Source organism: Sus scrofa, chromosome 9 (genome assembly GCF_054392235.1).
Source record: "Sus scrofa isolate SSC_HxYL_T2T_F1_AM1 chromosome 9, Sscrofa_HxYL_maternal_Yorkshire_Landrace_v2.0, whole genome shotgun sequence".
NCBI lineage: Eukaryota > Metazoa > Chordata > Mammalia > Artiodactyla > Suidae > Sus > Sus scrofa.
In genome coordinates this window covers 123,228,417-123,256,390 of record NC_139391.1, presented here as the reverse complement: position 1 = coordinate 123,256,390, position 27,974 = coordinate 123,228,417, and the positions used below count along the sequence as shown (strand labels likewise).

General features: G+C 39.0%; 1 protein-coding gene across 6 annotated transcripts in view; it reads right to left on the bottom strand.

Moving 5' to 3' along the window:
- Positions 1-27,974, bottom strand: part of PAPPA2 (pappalysin 2) — a 522,663-nt gene that overhangs the window by 181,088 nt on the left and 313,601 nt on the right. The gene's annotated exons all lie outside the window — the stretch shown is intronic.

Here is a 27,974-nt window from a genome sequence, read left to right as displayed (position 1 = left end):
TCTCTGCCTGCAAGCTTGGCAGGGAGATAGTGTTCCAGTGCCCAGCCACTGGCAGTGAGGGTGTGGAGAAGTAGGCTGTGGGCAAACACTTGTTGCTGGTGTGGATCTAACAGGCATGGCATGACTTGGTGATGGCAGCCATGGGTTAGAGACTTTGTGAAAGAAGATTCTATAGAAGTTGATGACTAATTGGATCTTTAGCCTCAACTTCCACAGACTTTTTTTTTCACATAGTGTCTAAAATACATTCCTATTTTTCTCTTCCCACTCTCATTATCTGGAATAGATCCTTCTTCCTTTGTCATGTACTAAAATACCTCCTTATTTTTGTTCCTCTATTACTGTGCACTCCAGTCCATACCGTATGACATCAAAACTATTGTGTTGGCTCCCAGTGGCCCATGCAATAGTCCTTTAGGTTTCTTTTAAGTTGCCACTAAAAGTTGCCCTTAATATAATGCCCAGCATACCCTCCAGGATTGCCCTAGGTCCACGACACCATCAATTGAGCTAAACTGACTTACTCATTGATGTCGAATATACCTCCATCTTTTTTTTGTTTTGTTTTGAGTCTCACTTTGGTTGGTTGGTATTTTTTTTGCCTTTATCCTTCACTTATGCTATTCTTCTCTTACATATACAATTATCAAAAATGTATCCAAGAGGAGTTCCAACTGTGGTGCAATGAGATTGACAGCATCTTGGGAGCACAGGGTCACAGGTATGATCCCCAGCCCAGCACAGCAGGTTAAGGATCTGGCATTGCTACAGCTGTGGCTTACGTCTGGACTGAGGCTCGGATCTGATTCCTAGCCTGGGAACTCCATATGCCGTGGGGCGGCCAAATATGAAAAAAAAAAAAAAAAAAAAAAAAAAAAAAGCACCCAACATTCAAGGATCATTTTCTTTCCTTTTTTTTTTTTTTTTTTCTTTTTTCAACCACACCTGCATCATATGGAAGCTCCACTGCATTGGGCAGGGGATCAAACTGGCAAAACTACAGAGACAAGTCGCATCATTAACCTACTATACCACAGTGGGAACGCCACAAGGATCATTTTCTATCTTACTTTTTCCATGAAGTCCACACTGATCACCACCCTGAAAGAGCCCCTAAATCTGAATTTCTAAGTCATTAAGTCTAATATATAAAATGTAACTATGATATGTAAGCCTACTTTGGCAATATTTGCCAACAGTAGAAATCTACCTCTAGATACTTAAGAAGATATTTGTATGAGTTTCAAATATGCACCACCAATAAAGGAATAATAGCAAAAAAAAAAAAAGTATGACAACATGATAGTATAATACCATAAAATATTCTGCTAATAAAATAGTATAATAGCAAACAGGAGTATAATAGCAAAATATAATGTAAATTTCCATTAACATGAATCTGGCAACATAAAAGTTAGTAATATTTATACCAGGAAGACATTAAGAATAATCTAGGTTTATATTTATTAAAATGGAAAAATGTCCCTAACTTATTATTATTATTATTATTATTATTTTTGTCTTTTTGCTATTTCTTTGGGCCGCTCCCACAGCATATGGAGGTTCCCAGGCTAGGGGTCCAATCGGAGCTGTAGCCACCGGCCTACGCCAGAGCCACAGCAATGCGGGATCCGAGCCGTGTCTGCAACCTACACCACAACTCATGGCAACACCGGATCGTTAACCCACTGAGCAAGGGCAGGGACCGAACCCGCAACCTCATGGTTCCTAGTCGGATTCGTTAACCACTGTGCCACGACGGAACTCCATCCCTAACTTATTATTGAGTGAAAAATCTGGCTGTACAACAGTAAGTATAATTCTATTTATTTGAAACCATATACATATGTCAGTCTAGTTATCTAGAAAGGGATGAAGCAGGTTGGGGGATTTGAAATAATCTCTTTTTGCTTGTATTCTTCTGTATTGGTCTTTACATATATATGTATGTGTGTACCTATGCATACATATGTATGGATACATATATGTAATAGAGCCTTTTTTATTTCAGTATTATTAAGCATTCTTTATTTCATTAACTGGACAAAGTTCCCAGAAATCAAATATCACATCCTTCTTAGTGAGAACAATTTAGCATATCATCTTGCATGTTGTTAGTGCTCATTTACTACTAGTTGAATATATCAATGGTGTAGACAGGCTGTAATCGGAAGATGAGGCAGTGAATTCCCCATTCCTCCCCCTCCCAAGTTTACCAATACTGCCCTGCTGCAGAGTCTTCTGAAACCACAAGGGCCCAGTTATATCCAAAAGAGCCAAACTTCAAAGAATAGCATATAGGACCTGCTGCCCCTGGTAAGCAGCAAGAGACAAAAATACACCCAAATAAGTACCAAGCCCAAAGCCCCAAATATGTGCCCTTTGACGACTCTTTGTCGATGACTAAAAGATGGAACAGGTTCTTGGCAAAAACACTGTACAATGATAAACTCTCGGGGCCTGGGTAGAAATGGGCAGTGTAATTCCACAGGCATTACACTAGGTTTAAAAATAGTAGGGAGTTTTTCCCGGGAGAAGTGGTCCTTGTGGGTAACTGGAGCAGACGTGATATGTTTCAACTAATGGTAAAACAAAACAAAACAAAACAAAAAAAAACAACCATGAAGTCACCCTTTATTTTAGACATTTTTTTTCTTTCTTTCCTCCTATAGCTCCTTCTTTCACTGCTTTAGAATACTTTTAAAGGCTTTCCTCAAATCCCATTTTCAAACAAATCATTCTTTCCATAGTATGTCATACACATGCCACATGCATGCGCGAACACACACACACACCCTACACCACAAAGTCAGTTCTTTTGGACAATACAGATGCATCAAACTGAACTCTCAACTTTCTACTGACGTGGGGAAGGTGAATGAATCCCATAAATGAATCACTGATGATTGAAAACCCTTTATACTTTGACTTTTTAAGGTGGGATAACATACTCATTAATTCAGAAAATATTTACTGCGCACCTACTAAACCTCAGGCTCTGTGCTGAACAACCAGTATATAATGCATAAGCCTGGGTAGCACTTCCTCCCTCATGGAGTTGGTGGCCTTATGGGGAGATAACGAGGAAGTGGGGGGTCATACTGTGACTCAGCAGGTACTCTGGTAGGGAAAGTAAAGGGTATGGTGAGAATCCATTGACTGGAGCACTTGACCAGGATTCAAGGGAAGTCTTCTCAGAATTGGCATCTATACCGAGGTCTGGCAGATGAAAAGGAGTTATGCTGGAGAGAGGATGGCATGAGAAGAGGAGACAACCATTGGTACAAAGGCTCAACTGGACAAGAGAGGGGAAATAGTTCATGAGAGTTGCAGAGATGTGGAAAGATTGATACTGAAAAGGGTAATAGCAGCCAGATCTTGAAAGGTCTTGTAAACCATGATAAGACGTTTAGAGTTCTTTAAAGTAAGAAAGAAACATGATTAGATTTGCTTTTTGGAAAGGCTATATGGAGAATAGATTTGAGGATTGCAAAACTGGAAGCAGAGAAGCCCGTTAGAAGGCTCTAGCTGAATTTGAGAGATACTTAGGGAGAAAACCAATAGAATTTGGTGATTAATTGGATGAGATTAGGGTGAGGAAGAGCAAGAGTCCAAAATGATTTCCAGGTTTTAAAACTGAGGAACTGGTTAGCACAATTCACTGAAGTGGGAAACAGGTGGAGAAACAGATTCAGGTGACAGTTTGAAGTCATCTGTGATAATCAAATCAGAGATGCTTATTCGATAGGTGTATATGTGGTTCTTTCAACTTGAGCAGTATATACATTCAGAAAGCATTAACACACATGATGATAATGCAAACTATGGAATTAATGAGGTAGTGTACTACTGACTTTGTAATAAGTATATGCCACATGATGTGCTTAGGCAAACAACAAAGAGAGAGAGCACTAGTTAGTTCATTTTCAAAAATGTATCCAAAATTGTGCAATTTGAAAGACCAGAGAGAGATAATATTAATTTTGCTTTGTTTAAAAATACACATTTACTTTTGAATTACACATCATGGGACAGGGAAGGAATGACATTTTCTGAGGGTCTCAAAAGCCTCTGTCCAGCTAAGGGAGACGTATATAGAGTGAGATAAGAAGGCATCAGATCAAACCCTGAGGAATAGTAACATTAAGGAACAGGCAGAAGAAAAGAAACTGGCAAAGAGGTCTGAGAGGCAATGATGAAGAGGTAGGAAGAAATCCAGGAGAGTTGGCGCCTGGGAAGCCAAGGGAGAAGATCAATCCAAATGTTCCTGGCGATTGAAGTAAGAGAAGAACAGAAAAGTCTTCACAAGAACTAGAAACAAGAAGGTTGGTAACTTTGACAAAAGCAATTTCAGAAAAACAGCAGAGGCAGAAACCAGACTGCAGTGAGTTGGAGAGTGAGTGGCTCATAAAAAAGAAAAGATAACGTGCATAGACAAGAATCTTGGCAGTGAGGGAAGAGCATGAGGATGTAGAAGAAGATGGAAATTGCTTACGGTAGGAGGTTTAAGTTGCAAAATTAATTTAAGAGGAAAACACCAGCAAGGCGAGATAATATAAAAAGAAAAGAGATCTAAGATAATTATATGCAGAACCCATCAGGAGAAATATGCCATACACATGGGTGAGGTGTTGCCCAGTTAAGCAAGAACCACCAACCCCGAGCTGCTATATGAGCTACTAATAGCCCACTGCTGGCTCTTTTCTTTGGAGAATGCCCCTTCACCAAATAGGAGCTTCCTCAGGAGGTTATGCTTGCCTCCTCCCAGGGGCAGCTGGCAGACAATGATCAATGGACAGAAGAGTATACAAAAAGCCAGCTCTTTGCTCCAAGATAGGACCAAATCCATGGTGCAATTCATGGATTGCCCCAGAGCTCTCTATAGGATTGGGCTGTGAGACCACATGCTTGCTTAGCCTCTTGCCCTGCCTTATCCTGTTTTCCTCATCCCCTTCTGCTAAAAGAAACTCTCAGTAAATTACAAAAATTCCTGGCTCAGGCACCACTTCTGGGAATCTCCTTGAATACCAAGAGAAACATGCTAATGAACTAGAAGGGAGGAGGGAGAGGAGGAAGGAACACAGGTGGTTTTGAAGGTTGGTGGCAGGCATTACATTGAGGAAAGTCTACTCTAATTTAAGATGCTTTCCTAATAAAGGAAAAAGTTAGGGGATCCCCTAAGAGTGGGGAGTGAGGTGGTGGGTATAGAAATTCGAGAAGACTTAGAAGTGTGAAATACTGTGAGAGGAGACAGAACAGGAAACCACCACTTACTTGGAAGATGCAGAGGGATTAATGAGATGGAATTCATGACCAAATACTTTGATGCCTACCTTCTCCCAATCAAGTTAGTTGCAACTCCTACTTAGAAGTAACCAAGGAGCAGGAAAAAGAGGAACTTCTGTTATTACCAATGATTTCAAAGTATATAATTTTTCCCTGGATTTTGAATTTATAGATATTATGTAATAAAAATTGTTAATTATAAATTGAACTCAAAGATGTCTTGTTTTTACCTTCAACATTTTCAGGAAAATTGTCCTCTGCAAGGTCACCACTAATCTCTCAGTTTTTCTATCCAGTGGACACCTTCTGTCAAATGACCTTTCTGGGACATCTGACATTGTAAATCACTTTCTTCTTGAAATGTCCTCTTCACTTGGCTTCAGTAAGTCATCATGTTCCTAGTTTACCTCCTATTTCTGAGGACATTCCTTCACCTGCTCGCTCACAAACACATCTCTCCTTCTTTCTCTCTCCCATTTTATGCACTGCCTCCTCAGGGCCCAGCCTCCACTTTCTCACTTAGCCCTCTCTGTACTCCCACAGAGTGAACTCATTCACTCCTGCAGCTGTTTTCTCTTTTTTGAAATGATGATTCTAAAATGTGTGTCTCTAGCTTAGTGTTGTCTCCTAAGCTCCAGGTAAATATATCTATCAAATGAATCACTGCCTAGGTAACACTCGGAGACCTCAAGCTCAACAGGTCTAAAACTCAACTCATCCTTCCCTTTTAATTTCCACTTTTTGTGTTTCCCTGTCATGGAGACAAACCTCACCATCACTCTGTATCGGATCTAGAACTCTAGAAGGGAGTTATCCTAAACTCCTTGCTCTTTCTCAATTCTGCATCCAATCAATTACCAAGACTATTAAGTTCCATATTCTGAATATTTCTAAAATCTCTCCCTTCCACTGTTCACTCTACTATTGCTTTATGCCATCATACTTTCTTATGTTTATTGAGCAAAATCTTCACTGGCAAGCCTATCTCCAGCCTTCCCTCATGTTCTCTCATCTTCCTTATGGAAATCTAAGGAAGCCATCCTTCTGTTTAAAACATATCAATGGTGTTGAGTATACCTGAAGCAAATTCAAATGCCTTCAATACATTTTCAAGCTTTTCATGATCTGGCTCCTTGCTGTCTAACTTCATCTCTGTCCATTATTTCTCTGACATTGTTTTTCTAAATCCCCAAAGTACTTAAAGCTCTACACTTCTGTTATGCTCTTGGTTCCACGAAATTTCACACATATTTCTTCAGCTTCAAATGCTCTTATCCTGTGTACTTTTCTGCTGATAACTACCCATTATCAAAATTGGTACAGGAGTTCTCGTCGTGGCGCAGTGGTTAACGAATCCGACTAGGAACCATGAGGTTGTGGGTTCGGTCCCTGCCCTTGCTCAGTGGGTTAAAGATCCAGGGTTGCTGTGAGCTGTGGTGTAGGTTGCAGACGCGGCTCGGATCCCGTGTTGCTGTGGCTCTGGCGTAGGCTGGCGGCTACAGCTCCAATTCGACCCCTAGCCTGGGAACCTCCATATGCCATGGGAGCGGCTGAAGAAATACCAAAAAAGACAAAAAAAAAAAAAAATTGGTACAGATGTCACCTCTTCCAGGAAAGTTTCTTGACATTCATCTCAACCTCTAAGTCCAGATTTGGCTCCCATCCTAGGGACCACCTTAGCATAGTCTGTATCCCTCCTTCAGAGCACTTAACTGCATTATGCTGGCGACTGGTAGAAAGCTGAAACTGGAACTGAGAGGCTTCTGATTCTACAACACTTTCTCTAACTACAGTGCAGTATTGCCTCTATTGACAGACGAAAAATTTCTCAATATTGAGTCCCTGAAAGGAATTAAAATAAATTCCACTGTGGGACATAAACATTGAAATGTTGAAAACAGCCATTTCTGTCTACGTTTGACTCTTTTTTGATGAAGCACTGAAGTGCATAGGAGAGCTATATAATAACATGGATGTTTAAAATATACCCTGTCACTCGTAGACTCCAGGATAAATCTTACTGGTTCTAAGGAAACACAACATAGGAAGATCCAAACCCACCAAAACTCTCTGGGCCCTTCCGATGGTGTCCGATGGTGCTCACAACGTCCCTAGAACTCACATAAACATGCAGCCAAGCCACACTTGTCTTCATGTCTCAAGGGACAGAGGGCTTCTAAGTCCATCCTTTCACCTGGTAAGTTCTCATCGGCCCACAGACTCCATATGGATATTCTGTCTATGTGTGTTCTCTTTTGATGGGAGAGTTTTTGTTTGCCTTTTGCATTATCATTTGTAGATTTGGATTCCAGAAAAACGCCAGACCATTCTTGTCCATCTGAAAGTCACAAGTGTCTTTGTGGCTGAGGAAAGCGAAGTCTGTACACATACGTGGAGGCCACCTCCTCACCTTCCCTTTTCCACTCCCACCTCCTAGCTTGTCCCTCACTCTCTCTTCTCCTCTGAGGGGGGCGGGGGGGGGGACCCAGAAAGGCATATACTTGCAGCTACTCTGCTGCACTTGCCAGTGTTCTATCTAAGGAACACATTTCCCTTCCTCAATCTCTCTCCCTTTCCCGCTGCTGACATTAATGCTTTGAAGCCATCTGATGATCATTTGTTGGCGGAGTGATCGCATTCAGACTATGGTCTAGCAATGACTCACACGCTTGTGGTCTCCCTGTGTTTACCGTGGATATTCTATTCCAGCTGGATTTCCCTTTTCCCAGGAAACCTAGACCTAAGCGATTTCTCCATTTTTCTCCTTCTGCCCCAGCACTCTTCATATTACCCTTTCATCACCAATGTCCTCTAAAAGGTATGTATGTGTGTACATGTGTTTGTGTGCCCATATGTACTCTAGAACAGGGCTCTGCAACTATGGCCTATAGGCCAAATTCAGCCTGTGGCTAGTTTCTGTATGGTCTGTTTACATGTGTAAAGAGTTTTTTTTTTTTTTTTTTTTAAAAAAAAAAAAGAAAAAAAGAGGAGTTCCCGTTGTGGCTCAGTGGTTAACGAATCCGACTAGGAACCATGAGGTTGTGGGTTCAGTCCCTGGCCTCACTCAGTGGGTTAAGGATCTGGCATTGCCATGAGCTGTGGTGTAGGTCGTAGACGCGACTCGGATCCTGTGTTGCTGTGGCGCTGGCATAGGCCGGCAGCTAAAGCTCCGATTCGACCCCTCGCCTGGGAATCTCCATATGCTGCGCGAGCTGCTCAAAAGGCAAAAAGACCAAAAAATAATAATAAAAATAAAAATTTAAAAAAAAAGAAGAAAAAAAGCAAAAGAAGAAAATGCAAAAGAGAACATATATGGCCTGAAAGCTTAAAAATATTTATGATCTGGCCAGTTAGAGTAAGTTGGCCAACTGTTATTCTATAGTAGAGTATGGTTCTAAAGCATGAGTCTGAATCAGACAGACACAAATTTATGGTCAGTCTCTGCCACTTACTAGCCTGGACACATTATGTACCTTTCTGAGCCTCAATTTTCTCACCTATAACATAAAGTAATAATTAACCTAATGATGGATGTGAAGGCAAAATGGCATGCTAAATAAAGTATTTAGTATAGTCTACTCATAAGAAGAGAAGAATAAACAGTAGCTATTTGACGTTATTGTTACTTTTGGTTGGGGGGTGGTATTGTCTAATACACCTTGTATGCTCACATAGGAAAATAGGAAAAGGTGACACACAAGGAAGGAAATGCATTTTTAAACCAATAGGTGAACCAAATCTCTTAAACGTTCTGTGATTGGATCTCTTCACTCTCATAAAGAAGGACTGCCACAACCATGGTTCTATGAAGATTAGCAAAGAGTAAGACAAATATATGGCTCCAAAATGTCCCAATGGGAGAAGATCTCAGAGCAACAATTTCCGCTCCTTCTCTAGGCAGAAACCTGAAAGTCATACTTCCTCCTCTATATTTATTCTCAACCTTAACATTCACTCAGTCACAAAGCTTACCCAGTTGACCTATTGATTATTTTCAACTCTATCTCCTTCACTCTAACGTCACCATCATGGGTCCTCAGTATCTCTTCCAAACTGGTGGTCCTCTATCTTCTTGCTTATCGCCCACAAATTGTTATCACATAGCTGCTGGAGTAATCCATCTAAGTCACCAACCTCACCGCCCTGCGACCTTCCTTAAAACCATCTCATCTCTTGTCACTATCTGGCTCAGGCTTTACTTCCAATGACATCAAATTATGCACAGCTCCCCATCCACATCCACCCATGCTGTTTAGGGCCTCTGTCCTTTCACTTGTGTTATTCCTTCCACCTAACCCCTTCTTTTTAATAATTAAAGTACTATATAGGTGTTATTATTTAAAACCCAAAAAGAATTAAAAGAAAACTATATAATATCTAAATTCTAATCCCTTGGAGATAACTACTATTTAATATTTTAATGTATTTGTTTCTGTTTTTATGCATATGCACACACAGTAATTTACAGAATGGGGGGCATACTATCTCTTTGAATCTTAAGTTGCTAGTGTTTCCCTATTATTTTGTTTGGCCCACACAAATTTATTTTGTTCACCCAAATAGGCAATCAGGTATCTCTTGCAATTATTATCCTTTAAACTGTAATAAACCATAGAAAATTGACAATCGTGGTTTTCTCAGTCATTTACTCTTCTGGGCAAAAGACTTTCTCATCTCATTCAGAGGCATTTCTATAAAAGGAAGCATGCCTTGGGCACTGCCTAGAAAAGTGGAGCAATTATCTTCCACTGGGGCATGGAATGAAAAGGAAATTCTGGGAGCACCAAATCTTTCTTCTAGTTATAGAAACAAGTTGCAATTTGGTTAGAGTCAAATGACAATTCTGGGAGGAATATGGATATTTGAGCTGAATTTGCTGCAAAATTATACACACTAACAGACTGCCTTGACTTATCTCAGTGCTCATGCAAACCCTGGCATGTCTCAGTAACATCATCATCGCCAAGAAGCTCTTAAGACCAATGTGATGATCAAGCTGACTCAAACTAGATTCTGTCCTCTGAGAAACAACAGCTCCTTGCTCCTTAAACACTTTTCACAAAAGGAATTCCATAGTCAAAAAAAAAAAAAAAGGAGAGGAGTGGACTTCCGTCTTTATTCTAGATTCAAATTATTAAATGTTCTGAGACCTCCTGTACAGAATAAAATTAAAATCTGTTTAAATTCCTATGAGATGGCATAAGTAAATAAAAACTGTAACTCCGATTAGGATGACCTAACACTAATCAAACTAGGGTTAATTTGAGCTTTGCCATTTTCTTGTATAATGATTCAAAACATTATATAATCTCACTAAATCTCACTTTCATGATCTAAAAAATGATTGTGATCATTTAAAAAATGAACATAAGAATAACTTTCAAAGTGAGGATAATAATAGCCTGAGGATAAAAATGAGCCTGCCTACTAAAACTGCTATGCAGGTTAAATGAAATAATGTATGTAAAGCACATGGAAAGACACAGAGGATGCAGAAAAGCAGCTGTTATTTAACTCAGCAGTCCTCACACATATTTGAAAATGGCACACTTTTTATTGCTTTTCTAAGAACGCCTATTTAAAAACCAATGAAACATACTTTCACAAAATGATCTAAACTCAAAATCAGGCTAGTTTTCAAAAGTTGTGAAAAGATGGAAAGAAGCAGACAGGGAGAAGAGAACAAAGCAGACTTATAACTATTTCTTTACTGTTGGAAGATTGACAAGGAGAATGTATTATTCTAGAGGAGAAACTCAATTTTCCAAGAATAAAACGGGCAAATTAGGCCTTGGTTAACTATTCACTCTACACTATACCATCTTTTTATATGCTAAAATAAAAGCAGCTTCACAATTAAAAGGCCAGCACGCCTAGGCTCATGCTTCAAGCCCTCCAAAAGAAAATAGGACAGGGCAACACTTCCCTATCTAAGACCTTCCCTAGGCAGAGTTTGGGCTACTTAGTCTTAATTGTCTTTTTTTTTTAATAATGATTTTTATTTTTTCCATTATAGTTGATTTACAACGTTCTGTCAATTTTCTGCTGCACAGCAAGGTGACCCAGTCAATTGTTCTAACTGTACTCCAGTATTTGGAACCCAAGAAAGGGGTCAACCAACAACTAACAGAGAAAATAGAGATAAAAGAGAGGAAGCACCAAGTTCATCCTAGTTTTTTCCAGCTGGCATACATCCCAAAGTCACTCTTGACAAGCTGAAGAGAAGGATGGATAGGTCATCTGCTGAGCCTCATCCTTTATCTAAAAAGGAAAAAGTTAGCATTTTCAACTCCAGGATCTTTTAACAAAGCATTTTCTACATTCAACTTTCTCCATTTGTTTCTCTTACATACAGCACACACGTGCACATGCACTGGTGTGCCCACAGACATGCAATTTCTTAAAACCCAAGTTTATTTTTAGGCCAGAGAGATTGGGTGTTCCAGATCAGGGCCCTCTGCCCCTGAACAGACATTCTAAAAAGGGTTCTTTGCCAGATATAAAAAGGCCGCTGTATAATTTATTAGAGGAACTTTCACAAAGCTCTGATTACTTTTTAACCAGAAAGTGAAAAAAAAATCCAAGAATCCTGTTCAGATTCAGTATTGCACTTGGCACATGGGAATCTGTAGGGGCTAGGAATTCTCAGCAATCCCCAGTTCTACAGCCTGTTCATCCACAGCGCACCACGAGGAAGGTTCGTATTAGCTGGCATTTAGTCTTCTCTCTTCCCTGCAAATGTGCAATTCCGTTTCCCTAAATAATAGGGGAGTTTGGGCCAAAGAAAACTCAAAACAATACATTCGTTTAATAGCTCTAATGGCTCTACTGAGGCCTGCCAATGAAAACGCTGGCTAAATTGTTCCAGAGAGCTTTCTACCAGAGCTAAACAAAAGCCGCCAAATTTCTACCCACCACCTCCTCCTTCCTGCCACTCAATTTTTTTTCTTTGCTTCTTTTATTTATTTATTTTTTTTCATTTTGGCCTCTTCCAAGAGGAGCATGTAAAATACCCAAAGAATGTTCTCTTTTCAGTATGTATTATGTTTGGGGTACAGATTAGTGTTTACTTTTCATGGGTAGGGTGAACATATTTTCAAACCAAAAATTAAGATGTGGTTTTTATAGTATAAGGATACACTATAAAACAATAGAATGGAATAGTTGAAATCAAGCTCTCCTGGAAAGCCCAAGTAGGGTCAACCTTCATTATTAAAGACATAAACATGTCTGAGGTTGTATGTTGTCTCTTTTCTTTCAAAAATCATCTTTTGGTAACTTAACATTTTCTAGCACTGTGCAAGGCTCTTGAGATGACACAGATAATCTAACTAAAAAGAAAAGGTCTCTACCCTAGACAATGGTTAGCAAATACCCCACCCCTCTTTTCCCAAGGAAAAGGGTCATGGTGACCCTTTGGGGCGGACGGAAAGAAGAGACTGGAAGTCAGGAGAAAAGAAAGAAAAAATGAGAAGGAAAAAAGCTGGGATCAGAATATAAAATAAGACAAGAAGCAAAAGAGTAGGCAGAGAGAAGAGAAAATAAAGACGTTTATAATAGGGCAAGGCCACCAACCACTAATTCAAGAGCCAATGCTGTACATCCAGACCACTCTTGTCCACCTTTGTAGAAGAAAAGCAACTAAAAGTAGACAGTTGGGATTAGATTTCATATTCTCTCACCTTCAAAGTATCAAGAGAAAGTCATCAAATTCTTTCAAAAGAGTTTAATGCTATCACTAGGATTTGGATCGTGTATTCAGATTTTCTCATTCAATAAAGTTCCTGTTAAAATCTCAAGAGTCCTCTATTTTTCTCTTTTCTTTTTTCTTTTTTTTTTTTTTTTTGTTGTTGTTGTTTTTTTGCCATTTTCTTGGGCTGCTCCACGGCATATGGAGGTTCCCAGGCTAGGGGTTGAATCGGAGCTGTAGCCACCAGCCTACGCCAGAGCCATAGCAACGCTGGATCTGAGCCTCGTCTGCAACCTACACCACAGCTCACGGCAACGCCGGATCCTTAACCCACTGAGCAAGGCCAGGGTTCGAACACGCAACCTCATGGTTCCTAGTTGGGTTCGTTAACCACTGCGCCACAACGGGAACTCTCAAGTCCTCTATTTTTATTGTAATCCATGTGACATATAAACAAATTATAGTACCACTTTCCAATGGTTGAGTTCCATCTTGGTCACAAGTACTCAGACCTGGAGGAATGTTATTGATTCAGTGATTCAAAAAGTAGGGAAAGAGCATGTGAAAAATGTTGTTATGTACATTGTTACAGAGGAGAGACTGTGAGCAAGCAGGGGGGCAGTTTTGGCCTGAACCAACGTAGTGAGTCTTGCAACCCATCTGTTTAGATCCAGGTTGTCCTTCTACTAAGTCATCCTACCCCCTGCTACTCACATCATACCAGACTCTGCTCAAAACCCAACTGTGACTCTTCATTGTCTAATAACCAGTTTCAAAATCCTTACTTTTGTGTTGAATATCTTTTATGCTCTTGCTTTTTGGCCTTTTCTTTCCCTATCTTTCTGTAAGTTCCCTGATCCAATTGAATGACATTGACCTCTTCCCTGAATACTATCTCCATCACCTGAAATTCCAAACCTCCACCTACCACATCTTATCAATCCATCAATGTCCAGCTGAATTGTTAACTCCTTTAGGAGTATGGCCTAATTCCTACCTCCTCACTCTTGTTGTACCATATCTACAATGAAACCCCCCATACCTCATTTTAACCTGCAACTATATTTTACCTTGCTTCATGTTAATATTTGTATTTATCCCCATGAACCACATTGTGAGTTCATCAACTGTGTCTTACTTCTTTTTGTCTCCCATGAAGAACCGAGGTTCTCACTGAATATACCCAGCAATTGTTTTTCTTATAACTGAATGAACCTAGGTCTTTATGTGTTCCCAGTGAGAATCTTCAAACTTTTCTATGCATTACAATCACCTCTAAGATTTGTTAAAAACATATTTGATTAGAGTCCAGGCATGAGAATGTTTAAAAAGCTGATAAGATATACAACAGAATGTGTGAAGCTATAGTTTACAAAATTTTAAGGATGAAAAAAAAATTGAGTTAGCAATCCCAAATATTTAAGTTCAATTTAGAAGATGAACTCAGCCCACCAATTCTACCAACTTTCCCATCTGCAATCTATGCTAACAAAATCACATTTGTTTGCACAAAACTCCCCCCTCTGACCTTTCACCTAACTGGTTATCTTTTAAGTGACAGGTAGAGCCAACCTTTCTGAGAAAGCCTTTGTTCAGAGAGATTTGCTAGCTATTTTAACTAAGAGCTATCTTCTAGTCTGGGCTGTCTAAATTAGTTGCTGGGCATTATTAGTTCAAGCCACTTATTGTCCTCCAGCTTGTCTCCCTGATCAAAATATGGAAACAAAGAAATAGGCAAAATCCATACTTATTAAAAATTCTATAATTATCTCTGAAAAATGAAGTAGCTCCAATAGAAATTCTCCATTAATTTATATGACTGTCCCTTACAATTGTGTTTGTTGTCAGCATCCCTTTCATATTCTCAGCAGCAGGGTGCATCAATAAGAAACCATTGTATATGGGTACATAGAGGAAGGAAAGAGCATTGAGGCAAAGCTGTTTAATGTTATTTACTCTGATTCCCTGGTTTCAGAATTGATGACAAACTTTACTTGGCATTCCTGGATCTGCAAATTCTAGGTCTCCAAGATTCATTCCTGGTAATGTCAGGTTAACTCAGGGCATTTGGCAGCACTGTATGAGGTGCTGTGAGTAACATCAGTTTTGCAACCTCATTTGTCATATAATTAAATTATTATATAATGAAAACTATGCACCACACAATAAAATGTTCATTCTCCTACTGTGGTGCAGTATATACTTAAGCGTAAAACAGCCACAAGGGAAGATTGGAAATGACATGGAAAGGTCAGCCTTAAAATTATTTTAATTCATTTAGAAAAAAAAAAAACAATAAAAAGAAGAACAAACCCAGGAAGAATTAATTTCCAAACCAAAGGGACCAAGGAAAGTTGAATGGAAAACAGGAAATTAAAGGAGGGGAAAACACACACTGGGACAGGGAAACAGAAAGAGAGAGGGCCTTGGAGATGGGGCTATTGTCACATTTCCCCATGATAAATTATAGAAGGTGGTCATTGAGGGTCATTAATAGTTGCTCTTATTCCAAGACGACTAGCCAAACTTGAGAACTCACAGCATCAGCATGTCATCGTGGCACCCTGAATGTTTGAGGGTAGCTATAGGGCAATGTTTTCAAACAATGGGTTGTGGACTATTATTAAGTTATGAAACAAATTTAGTGGGTTGCTAACCAACCAGTATTTAAAAAAAAAAAAAGAAGAGAAAGGAAAATATCAGCACTGTTAACAGTAAACACTGTGTTTGGAAACTTTGGGTTTACACATATACATAAATATACACCCATGCGCAGACTGGGTTGCCTTGCAAAATGTTTTTCTAACTGGAAGTTGGTTTAAAAAAAAAATGAAAGATTTTGCTTCAGGAGTTGATTGTTCTACTTCTTAAATCATTTTCTGTCTGCTCAGAGAGCTCCTTTTCTGCCTTCTCTTTTCTGACACATGAGCATTCCTCCAAAGTTTAGTTCTTGGTTCTTTGCTCTGCTATTTATGTATGTGCTACTCTTTGGAAATTATTCTAACTGTATCTATCAGTTCTAAGAGGATCTATATGAAAGTTCTGTCTCCCAAATGTATCTCTTTCTAGAGTACAAATATCTAGCCTCAGCTACCCACTGGATATTGCCTCATTATCTATCCCCAAATCAATATATTTAAAAGTAAAATCACCTGGGTTCAAATCCTGATACCATCATCTATTGACTGTGCCACTTTGGGCAAATTAATCTCTGAAAGCTTCTACTTTTTTATCTGTCAAATGTGAATAATATCAAATATCAATATATATTACGTATAATGGCTCTTGGGATACATTAAGTGTTTCATAATAATATTTCCTGCCCCCCAAACCAAACTCATCAGGTTTACAAATTTTTACAAAATGCAACATTTCTTCAAGACTTAAAATATTGGAATAATTCTTGACCCCTCATCTCCCTTCACCCCCAAATCACTTACTAAGACCTGCTGATCTTAGATCTAATTTGATTCCAAACCTCTGCATCCCTCAACCTCTCCAGAGCGGGGGTCACTGGATTCCCAGACTGAGTCTAATCTAGGGGCCAAGGCAGGAGAGTTTACCAGCAAATCACTCATCTCAGAGACAAACATTAAGTCACCGTCATGAAGTGCTCCAGCGGCTGCTCCCCATACTAAACAAGCACCCCTCAGCAAGTGATCTAACTCCCTACAGTGCAATGTCATCATCTGTAAAAAGAGATATAATAGGTTTTCTTCACTATTTAGTTATTGTGAAGATTAGCTATAAAGCACTTAGACCAGCACCTGGTGAAAAATAAATGGTCAGTAAGTGTTTTGTTCTTCTTCCTCTTCTTTTTCTGTTCTTCCTTTTCCTTCTTCTCTTCCTCCTCCCTCTTCTCCTTCATCTTCATCTTGTTAGTGGTTATTGTTGTTATTGTTAATATTATGACTCTCCTGTATCTTGTTTTCTCTAAGCCACTTCGTTGAGTCCTCCACTGAAGACCAATGGTCTTCAAACTATTCTAAGAGCTCTAGAACCCCACTCTACTCAAGGATTGATGAGGAAAGAGAGTATGCTGACAGGTGTGCCTCCAGCTCACTAACAAGGAAGCTCTATTTCTTCTTTGGGGGGCGCTGTTTATTAAATTGATTTCATTAAGCAAAATAGCTCCACTGCTAAAATAAGTCTTGAACCTTCTCCCCAACCACTAGACCATTGTCAGCACTGACCGACTTCAATTTCTTTCTCCCCGCCCCACCTATCATGTTAGTCATTCATCTTGAAATTTGATCCTCTGCTTCTCTTTATATGCCATAGCCTGCAAAATTTCAAAGTGGCATCAATCCCAGAATTTGTTCTTCTGTCCAGGTTACTGAGAGCTGATTAAAATAAAATATACAAAACAAGACATTGGTGTCACTACTAATTCTGGTCTACAACCTCAGTTGAATGGTCATTGCTGCCTAGAATCCAAACATGTCTCTAGTAAGTTCCTTCCTCCATTTCCTATACTGTTGAAAATCCTCACTTCCACCTTAAACCATCTTCCAAACTAAATCCCACTCAACCTTAAAAGATGGGCTTCCCAACATAGTGAGAAGACAGAAGCTACATGGCAATACTTGACTGAATTTATTCCTTCCCAGCTACAAACATCTCCATCATTATCTATCCTTTCCCCTTGCTCTTGTGTTCCCCCTCCTCTCTTCTACCTGTGCAATGGATCCTATCACTTTCTACCTATTCATAATTTCCTTGGTCAGCCACTCCTCTTCACTCCTTATCCTGGCTCTCCTGCATTTCTAGAGAAGTACTGTCTTTACTCTTAGCATTTAGCTCTCTTTTTCCCTTCTCTGCCAAGGTTCTTCAAAGAGTTCATCACTTTACCTCCTTTCTACTCTTCAACCATTGTCATCTACATGTTTTTTTTCTTTTCATGGCTGCACCTGCAGCATATGGAAGTTCCCCAGCAGGGGTCAAATCAGAGCTGTGCATGGCAACACCAGATCCAGTTCAAATTCAGTTGAGTTTTTCCATCCTGATTTCATTAGACTTCTATATTTCACTTGATGATTTTACTCGATACTCTTTCTTTTAAACATCTTTATTGAGATAGAATCCATATAATATACAATTCATTCAGCTGAAGGGACAATTCAATATGTTTAGTATATTCACAAGATGTGTGCAATTTTAGAATACTTTCATTACCACAGTAGAAACCCTGTATTGCTTAACTATTATCTCCTATCCCTCCCCCATCTTCCCCAGCTCTAAGCAACTACTAATCTCTGTCTCTGTAGGTTTGCCTATTCTGGACCTTTCACATAGATGGAATCATATAAGATGCGAGCTTTTGTGACCGGCTTCCTTCATGTAATACTGTGTTTCAAGTTTCATCCATGTTGTGGCATATACCAATACTTAATTTGGGCTAAATACTATTCCATTATATGGACATATATTTTGCTTATCAACCTTGTACTCCTTTAAGAAATTGTCTCCTCCTAAATTTCTGTGAAAACGTAATCGCCTGGACTCCTTCATCTCTTTTTCTTTTTCCCCAGTGTCACCAAAGGTTTCTTTTCCAACGTCTCTTCACTTAACTGCCTAGTGTTTACATTCTGTAGTCTCTCCCTGTATTAATTCACCAAAATTTATGGCACCAACTGTCACCAATTTGCTGATAACTGTCAAGACAGTACCCACGACTGGCCCTCATACAAGCACCATGTTCTCTCAACTTTTGCTGTCCCCGCCTTCTTTTAGTTTAAGCATTTTTTCATTTCTTCTGAGAACTACAAAAATAACCTTTACAATGTCTGCCTCCAACACATTCTATGTATTTTATCAAAATGCTAGTCTTGTCACATAATCTATATAAATAATCTTCAGTGGTTCCCCAAAGCTTAGCACACAAGGTTCTTCACTTCCTACTCCTTACCTAATTCTCTGGCATCAACAGCTTTTCCCCAACACAGTTTTTCGGTCCAGCTTTACACTCCTTGCTTGCCATTTCACATCCATGTACTTTTGACAAGCTTATTCTACCCAAAATATATTTATTTATAAAAACAAACATTTATTTTCCATAAATACATGAAAATATGTTTAGTTTGGAAAAGATATACATAAATATATTAATAAATGTGTTTATAACCTTTATCTAAATAACACTTATCAATCAGAGTTCACCACTTACGGAAGCTTTCTCTAACCTTCATGTCTAATGCAGGTAACTCTCACTAGTGCTAATTAAGTAATGGTCACCTCATACTGTAAGCTTTTGAAGGCAGGGCCGACTTCCATTTAACTTTGTGTCTCTTGGGTGCTTACTATACTGGTTGGCAACATGTTCGACCTTCAATAATATTTTAGGAATTTTCCATCATACATCTCCCATGAAGCATTCTTTCTCTTTCTCCTCACAATCCAGCCAAGTACTTCTAGAATATAACTGACACACTCTGTCATAATACCTATCATAATGCATCATAATTACTGCATTTGTCTTCCTACCCCAGTGTCCTTACCAATGCCTGGCATGGAGTAGATGCTCAATAAACATTTGCTTAATTAAAGAATACATGGATGAAAATGAATATAGGAAAGTCTTCATCATAAGACCAGTCTCTGCTATTCCCAATCATTGAATTTGTACCTGTCATTGCTCTTAGGTTCATTTCCTTATTACTTGCTGAGTACATTAAGCTCACTCAGAATTGGACCTCAGCCTAATTCATACCCAGACCTCTTTAAGGGTCTGAAATTCTAAATTCCATCTTGATATATGAGGTTGTGACAGTCTCATTTGGTACCTGTTGCCCATCTGCCTACTTGTATGTCTGGACTTACAAAGAGTAGACAGATAGACAGAGAGAGAGAGAGATAGATAGATACATAGATAGAGATATATATCCTGAAATTCTTCATCATGCCTGTAAAATCCCACATGAACATCCCATTATTTAGCACTTTGATCTATCATTAAATGACAAATAAGACTGCATTTTCTTTCAACAAGGGACAAATTCTTATTTGGCTGAAACCCTGAAAATATTGCTCTATTTATGGAATTTCAAACATTATCAGCTGGTGTGAGGAACCACTTTCTAATGGACCAAGGTCCTGCTAAAGACTGAATTCATCCCACTTGGGTGTCCATCTATGTTCACCTACTGAAGAGGAGGCTCTGATACTGTGTATAATCTTCTGTTAACATCAGAGGGAGTTATGGGAGTAAATGTCTCTCTCTGGGAATATACTACAAACCACAACAGATGGGGGTCAGGTTGGTCTGTTTACACCATTTCTTGATTGCTTTTCCACTGCTAGTGAAGGTCTTAAGTTTTATAGGTAGCATAAATTGCAACTGCAGCGTAGGATTCCACATGCAACTCTTAATATTAAAGACCTCTCAAATGTAATACATCTTGGGATGAACAGAACCAGATAGAAAAATTGAATTTTATCTGTAAGCAAGTTCTTTAAAGATAGGAGACTAAGAATCTTCATTCAATACTGAGAGATAGTTTCCATTCCAGATGATACAGCAAATGAAAAGGCAAATACAAGAGTGTATTTTTAAAAGAAACTTTAAAAACCAGCCTACACAGGCTCATCATATTGACTTCTATGTTGCTTACATTTGTCAACCAGAGATCAGTCTGTGCTTATATACATCCAAGCGCTAGCACTGATTCAGAGAAAATATCCAGCATTAAGCGGTGACATTATAAAACATACAAACACTCATAAAAGGCTTTTGTTCTCTGTTTTATTATATTTTTTACATCATGCTCTATATTTAAATTAGATTATAGGTCCCCCTGGAGTGGAAATTATGGCATATCTCTTTATGCTGCCCCCGCAGCACTTAGTATGGGAATACAAACATATGGTTAACAGTGATTTCATTAATTGAAAGTCATACATTCAGCAAATATGCAGCAGAAGCCTGCTATGTCCCAGTCTGAAGATGGTTCTGAATTTGGCAAATGTTTCCATAGAAAACAAAGATTTCTGAGACACAGACATCATCATTTTTCACTGTTAAGACTGGTCCCTTGTGTATTCTTCTCAACTCCTTTGCCTTGACTTTCTCTTATTTCATTGTACTCCCTTGGCAAAACCCCAAACCTAGTGAAATCAACCTTCATGCAGAAGCTGTTTGCATCCATGTAACTTACGGTCACCAGAGAAAAATAGGTAAATGTGCTTCTGGACTCAATTTAAATGCATGGCCTTTAACTTTACCTGGGCCCTTATGCTATCTAGATCCTACTACATTTCCCTGGTCCATTCACTCTCCTGTTCACCTAGCAATTATTTCACAGCTTATTTTTTCTCCTCAAACCTCCCATGCCTTCCTCCTCAAATTGTCACTCTCGGTTGATCACCTTACTGCCCCCTTTACAAGGACATAAACTGAGAAGAACATTCAGACCAGCTCCTGCCATCTAACCCACCTATCTTGCTGGACCCTATGCTCTGTTTCCTCTGTTTTCCCCAATTTCCTGGAATTGGGCAGGCTCTGACCTAAAACCAGTCCTCCTGTGGTGCCCTAGATTTTATTCCCTCCCACCTTCTCTGGAATATCTCTCAGCAGTTCTCCCCAAGACAGATTAAATTTTAAAGTGATCATTATATAACTACGGATGTGATAAATTCATTTGAGTAATAATAATAAAAAAACTCAAAAAAATACTGTTTTTTCCAAAGTTAAAATAAAATGACATGATCCACTCCCTCCCCCTCTGCAACCATATCACCATGCTGTACAGTAGAAAAAAATTAATAATGTATTGAGGAAATAAAAAAAACTAAAATGACGATTCAGCTTCCAAGAGTATCTTACGTTTAAGTATAAGGAAGGATAAATTACATTATTAAAATGGATATTTAAAATAACAAATCTATGTCTAGATTCTGTTTAGAACAATAACATCAGAATAAAAGGTAGTTTACACACACCAACCAAATTAAATAAAAACCTGGAGGTAGGGGAAAGAACTTTGGACCAGGAAGCAAGAAGTCTGCATTTAGTCCCTGTCATTTGGGAAATTGACTAAACGTCTCTCAGTTTCAAGGATTAGACTTAAAGATATTTGTAGTCCTAACAAACTCTCAGATTCTTATCTAGCACTTGCATTCTTTCAGACCATCAGCTTTTTTTTTTTGAAAGCAATCCATGAGTAACAAGCTGTTGACCTAATCTAAGTAATAGTAATCCAAACAACTGGTTACTTGATAATAATTTGGGCTTGATGCCAAACCAGTGGACACATAATAAACATAATCTTATATCAAATCCATACAGCTAAACTTAGTTGAGTAACTAACAGGAAAATACATCTTCCTTGTAGCTGAATCCCTCAGAGAAGTGTCAACCCTTCTCTTGGTACCTTATCACTTAGAGCTGGATGTACAGGCCTGAATCATTAAAGAAACAGGAAGAAATAAAGGGAGCTCCTCAGACATAAGAGGAAAAATGGGCTACCACACAGCCAATCTTATTGCAAAAAAAAAAAAAAAAAGTATTTCCTTCTCTGAGGAAGAGTAACATACACACCTTCCCAGAACTGGGCAGTGAGATTTCTCATCACCCTCTACTATCTGGACAGGAAGCTTCCAGACATCCTCCCCAATCCTCATCATAATTACACACACTCTCTCCTCTCTCCATTCCTCAAATGCACTCCCTTTTGTTCCCCATGTGAAATCAATTCAGGTACAACTCGTTGATAGAAATTTCCAAAACACTACCGAAGTTTTAATTTTTTAATTCAATCATAGTTTAAATGGCTGTTCTGATAAATCCTTTTGGATAATAACTACTCCCCACATCTGTCAATTTGGCTTTTCTGAAAGAGGGACATGGGTGCACATTATAGCTCATTCTGATGGTTCCACCCACTGGAGAAGGCAGGCATATTCTCTAGTCATCAGAGCAACAGAAATATAAGAAAATCTCAAAGTAAACAAAATTTTATATATATAATATTTAGAAGGAGAAGCAAGACACAACTGCATGGAGGATGAGTCTATTTAAATAAAGTTCAAAACCAGGCAAACTAAATATATATTTTAGGAATGCATGCCTAGATGATAAAACTATAAAAAGTAAATTGTTAACACAAACATTTCCAATATCAGGGAATGGGTGGATGAAAGCAGAGACAGAAGAGTGAACACAGAACCCTTCTATGGCACTAGTGCTCAACATCTCAACGTGAGTGGTGGATGCTAATTTTGTAATTATTTTAAAAATCATATGTGTATTTTTATATACCCATATTTATGTATAATATATTTATAATGAAGAATAAATTAACACCAACACCATTTTTGAAATAAATTCGACTCCTTATACTTTTTAGTTTGGGAAAATGGTGGGATGAGAACATGGGAAGGGCACCCACATGCAAACAGTTACGGATTGTATCACTCATCTATTGGCTTAGTATTCTCATACAACTGACAGCAGATTGTGTGAATGGGTGTGCATGTTATAGCAGCTGGAGTCTATTCATTTATCCGTTAATTCATTGCTTTAATAAATATCTTCTGAAAACCTATTAAATGTCAGGCACAGTATTAAGGCAGGAGAAATACAAAAGAATAAGATGTGAGCTCTATTCTCAAGAGTGTATGGTCTAGTATTAGAAAACTAGTGCCTTTCCGATTTTCCAAAATGACAGTCCTTTCCTGCCTCACCACTCTTCTTAGCTATAGGTTCTGATGCTCTTTTTGCTGTCGCACTCTCTAGTTTCCATGCCAACTGGACAAGAGTCCTGTTGGTGGCCTCAGCACCCCTCACTTGGAGAAGTATGGAATTGATCATGTTGTCAGATTCAGTGTCCATTAGAGCAGAGTGAGTCCTGGGCTTCTTACCCCTGTGATATTAAGTCCTCTGTCTAGCTTTCCTAGCGGAGGACTTGAACTCCTCCCGCCTGCTGAGTTGCTCACTAACCACATCCCTACTTTGACTTGCATGACCTATCAGCATGTGGACTCCAAATGCCTTCCCTGTATAGCACCCTTAAAGACTCAGTGTCCTCAGCTGCAGTGTTCCTCACTGACCGGGCTGCCTGTTGCTGATACATACCCACTGGTGTCCACCAAAGCACCCTTCTGCCTGCCCTCATGGGGGTCCACTATGCAACCCAGTTAAGTCTTCTAATCCTAGAGTTGCCAAGTTCTCACTCTCTTTGCCTTTCTCCTGAGCTTTCGCAGTAGGGGTTGCTCCCAACCCCCTAAATTTATGATGACAACATAATAAATAGAGGTACCTACATAGGGATACAAAAGCTCTGGGGAAGGACTGGGGATGGAGATAGGAGTGGAGGAAACCACTAAGCTGAGTCATAAGAAGAGGTGTAGCAGACGGAGGAGCAAAGGAGTATTCCAGCACAAAAGGAACAACTTCTTCAAAGGCATAAATATGAGAAGTCTGACATGTTCGGAAGATGATGAGATATGAAAATAGAACTGTAGATAAGAGGAATATGAAGAAAGATCTTAAATGTCTTGCTAATAAAAAAAAATGTGCCCTACTTGGCATGAGTTTAATATATTCTTGTCACAATAATGGTGAAGTAACCGACCTGAACCAAAGTCATGCATCCTGTCACTTGGAGATTAGTGTGGGCTTACTGTCATAATTTACAGGGACACTCAGGGAACTCTGAGACCTTTTAGTACAATTACAATCATCCATACCCTTTCTCTGGATAGATGATAAGAGTAGGTACAGAACCTGCTCAGAGGCACAGTGGTTTAATGGGCTTACTTAAGGTCACACAGTTAAGGAAGAGGCACAGGAGGTGCTCAGCAAACTATTGATGGATATATTTAAATTCAATCAAACAAAAACCTGATACTTTGGGAAATCTCCCCAGAGTTCAGTACACTCAATTCTATTTCGTTGAGTACCAGGACAGCTCTGTTTCTTCTGTCCCCTGTAGAAAAGGCAGCTGTTCAGGGAGGGAGGTCTTCAACTGGGAGAGTCCCAGGTGAAATGAGGACTGGCTGTTTTCTGGGCCCAACAAAATGAAGGTTGGCTCTAACTCTTCCTGGCACCGCTGGAGTTTACACTATTCATTTCAGACTGCCAGAACTTCTTCACTGCCCAGTGATCTACTCAGCCAATAGTGAATCATCAGAGACACACACAGACCTGTTCACCTCTCTGAAGTGGAGACACACTGACTCAACCAGCTGGAGGACTTTGTTCAGAAAAGAATGAGAAAAAGAAAAAACATTAGACCAGAGAATAGGAATCAAAATGAAAGTTCTTGAGACAGATGTAAAATGGCTAGAATAAAAATAAAGGGTATGTTTCTGTTTTATAGATAGGTGCATCTGTGCCATATTTTAGATTCCACGTATAAATGATATCATACAGTATTTGTCTTTCTCCTTCTGATTTAATTCACTTAGTATGAGACTCTCTAGCTGCATCCATGTCGCTGCAAATGGCATGGATGTATTCTTTATTATGGCTGAACAATATTTTGTTGTATTATGTACTACTTCTAGGGGGAGGGAGTGGGATGGACTAGGAGTTGAGGGCTAGTAGATGCAAACTACTGTATTTAGAATGAATTAGCAATGAGGTTCTACTGTGTAGCACAGGGAACTATATCCAATATCTTGGGAGAGACCATGATGGAAGATAATATAGGAAAAAGAATGCATATATATGTATGACTAGGTCACTTTGCTGTACAGCAGAAATTGGCACAACATTGTGAACCAACTGTACTTTAATAATTTTTTTAAAAAAAGAATAAAGAGAATCAAATACCACAAGTTATTAATTTGGTCAATGACTTTTCCTTATCATTGCACCCCATTTTTATTTCTCTCAGACTTAGGTGGGCATAAGTGGAGTCGATGAGAGCAGGTGACTTGGAAGTTCCATCATATCAGACAGAGCACACCATCATGGTTTCCCAACTCTCTGTACCTCGGCTGTGCTCAAAGTCAAAACCCTACCATCAGAGGGAACTTTGCATACTAATGGTTTACTTGCCGTCATTAAGTTTGTTAATAATAAGTACTTTGACAGGTCGTTATCGAACAAAAGGAAAAATTGTAAGCAACATCTGGGGATAGTCCTGGGCCTAAGATTATCATTCTAGGGTTCATTTAATCTTTAGAGACGGCCCTTAGCCTCCTTAGATCATAGTTTGTATGTTTAAACCTTCAACAAATTTACTTAACACAAAGTTATTAATGAATTATAATGAATATTAAATTAGCAAATTAATTTCTCATGTCCTCTGTGCAAGATTATACAAGGCAAACTGTGAGAGATTCTGATTGGTTCATTTATCAAATAAGGGTTATACTCATCTCTCAGAATGGTAATTACATGATACTAGAAATATAAAATACCTCAGTGCCTGACACAACATCAAGGCTTAATAGTCATTTCTTTCAATTCTGACAGTGCAAAGATAGACTGGTATATTTCTCTTCCTTCAGGGAACTCACAGTACAGATCATGCTTGAAATAAACCCAGCACCCTGGACATACTATGAATTAGAGATGAGCTACAGCTACCAGGTCCTTCATGTGTTCTGCGAGGAGCCATGCCTGTTCAGGTTCAAACTTAAAGCTCAGCCTTCTGAGCTGAGAACCCCATGAAGCTTTCTCCTGCACCATTCTATATCCTAACTCTACCACCTATCTAGGTGTTAAATTAAAAGAAAACTGTGGAATATTTTAAAATTTAAGTATAATTGATTAATGAGGACACCACAAGAGTGCTGTCAAGTGGCAATGGACATAAATAATAGCTCTGGCCCAAGACACTTCATAATTTGTTGAAAGTGTTCATAACTACTATTTTTAAAAGGGAGAAGGGCAAAGAGAGTAATGTTTCCTGGCACGAGGTGGTGTTATGTCCACTAGAGGCAGTTACTACAACAGACGGGCCATTGATCCCAGTATTGAGTCCTCACTGACAGAGCAGGTGCCTCGTGGGAGTCACTTGTGCCAGAGAAAAATCACTGCCATCAACTTGTCCTTCCTGGAGTTTTCAGTGGAATTTTAATCTTTACTACTCAGAAGTTGGCTTTGTCAAAAATAACTTCCATTGCTTTTTTCTCTTTTTTAATCTTTTATTTTTTAAATGTAAGATCTCATGTGATAAATTACTTAGAAAAGCAAAGTCTGCTTAGGAAATATGGATAAAGACTAATCAGGGTGTTGGTCACTCCAGACATTGGGTCAGGGAGCCAAGGTGCCAGGGTGACAACTGTGAGAAGAGCAACTCTGACCACCAGGTAGGATGTCCCCCTACTTTGTCCATTACTGCACCCTGGCCTCATTTGTGCTTCTATGTGAACCTATTATATTCTTCCTAGTGTTAGGTTTGTCATCGTGTACTGCAATGAATGCTTGTTGAGTTTAAAAAGCAAAACAATCTGGGGACATCCCAAAAGACCCCAAGTAGCTTTCAGATCAATGACTTACCAGATGTCCTCAAGCTCTGAAGAACAGATTGAGTTATTAGAATATTCATGAAGCAACAATTTCCCCTCTTATAAATATATTAATGATGCCTTCTAGTCTTTCAACAATTCCTTTTGGCTTGGGGTTTTCTGTTGCTATTGTCTTCTCTCATTTAGGAGACACTTTGTTGCCTCACCCTCTTTCCTCCCTCTCAATCCCCCATGTGGACTCTTTTGCCTCTTTGCTTGTATCCCTATAATTGAAGACAGAGTGTGCCTTCACTGTAGAGTGCATAAGGATATTATTACGCTTTTATTAGGAAACTAAGGAAAAAGATAAATTAAGTCATGACTATTTTGAAACAATGTACATGAATTTTAAATGCAAATTGAAGTTTATTTTTTGTACTCAATCCCTTCTGAGAGTATTTGCTTCTAGAATAAATTTCTATAAATTGAGTCTCACTTGCAATGTTTTCCCCTTTCTTCCATTATCTAAAGAAATTTGACTGTGTCAGGCAGTAACCTGTCATCTTGAGAATTAATTGGGTAAATATGTTCCCAAGAGCCA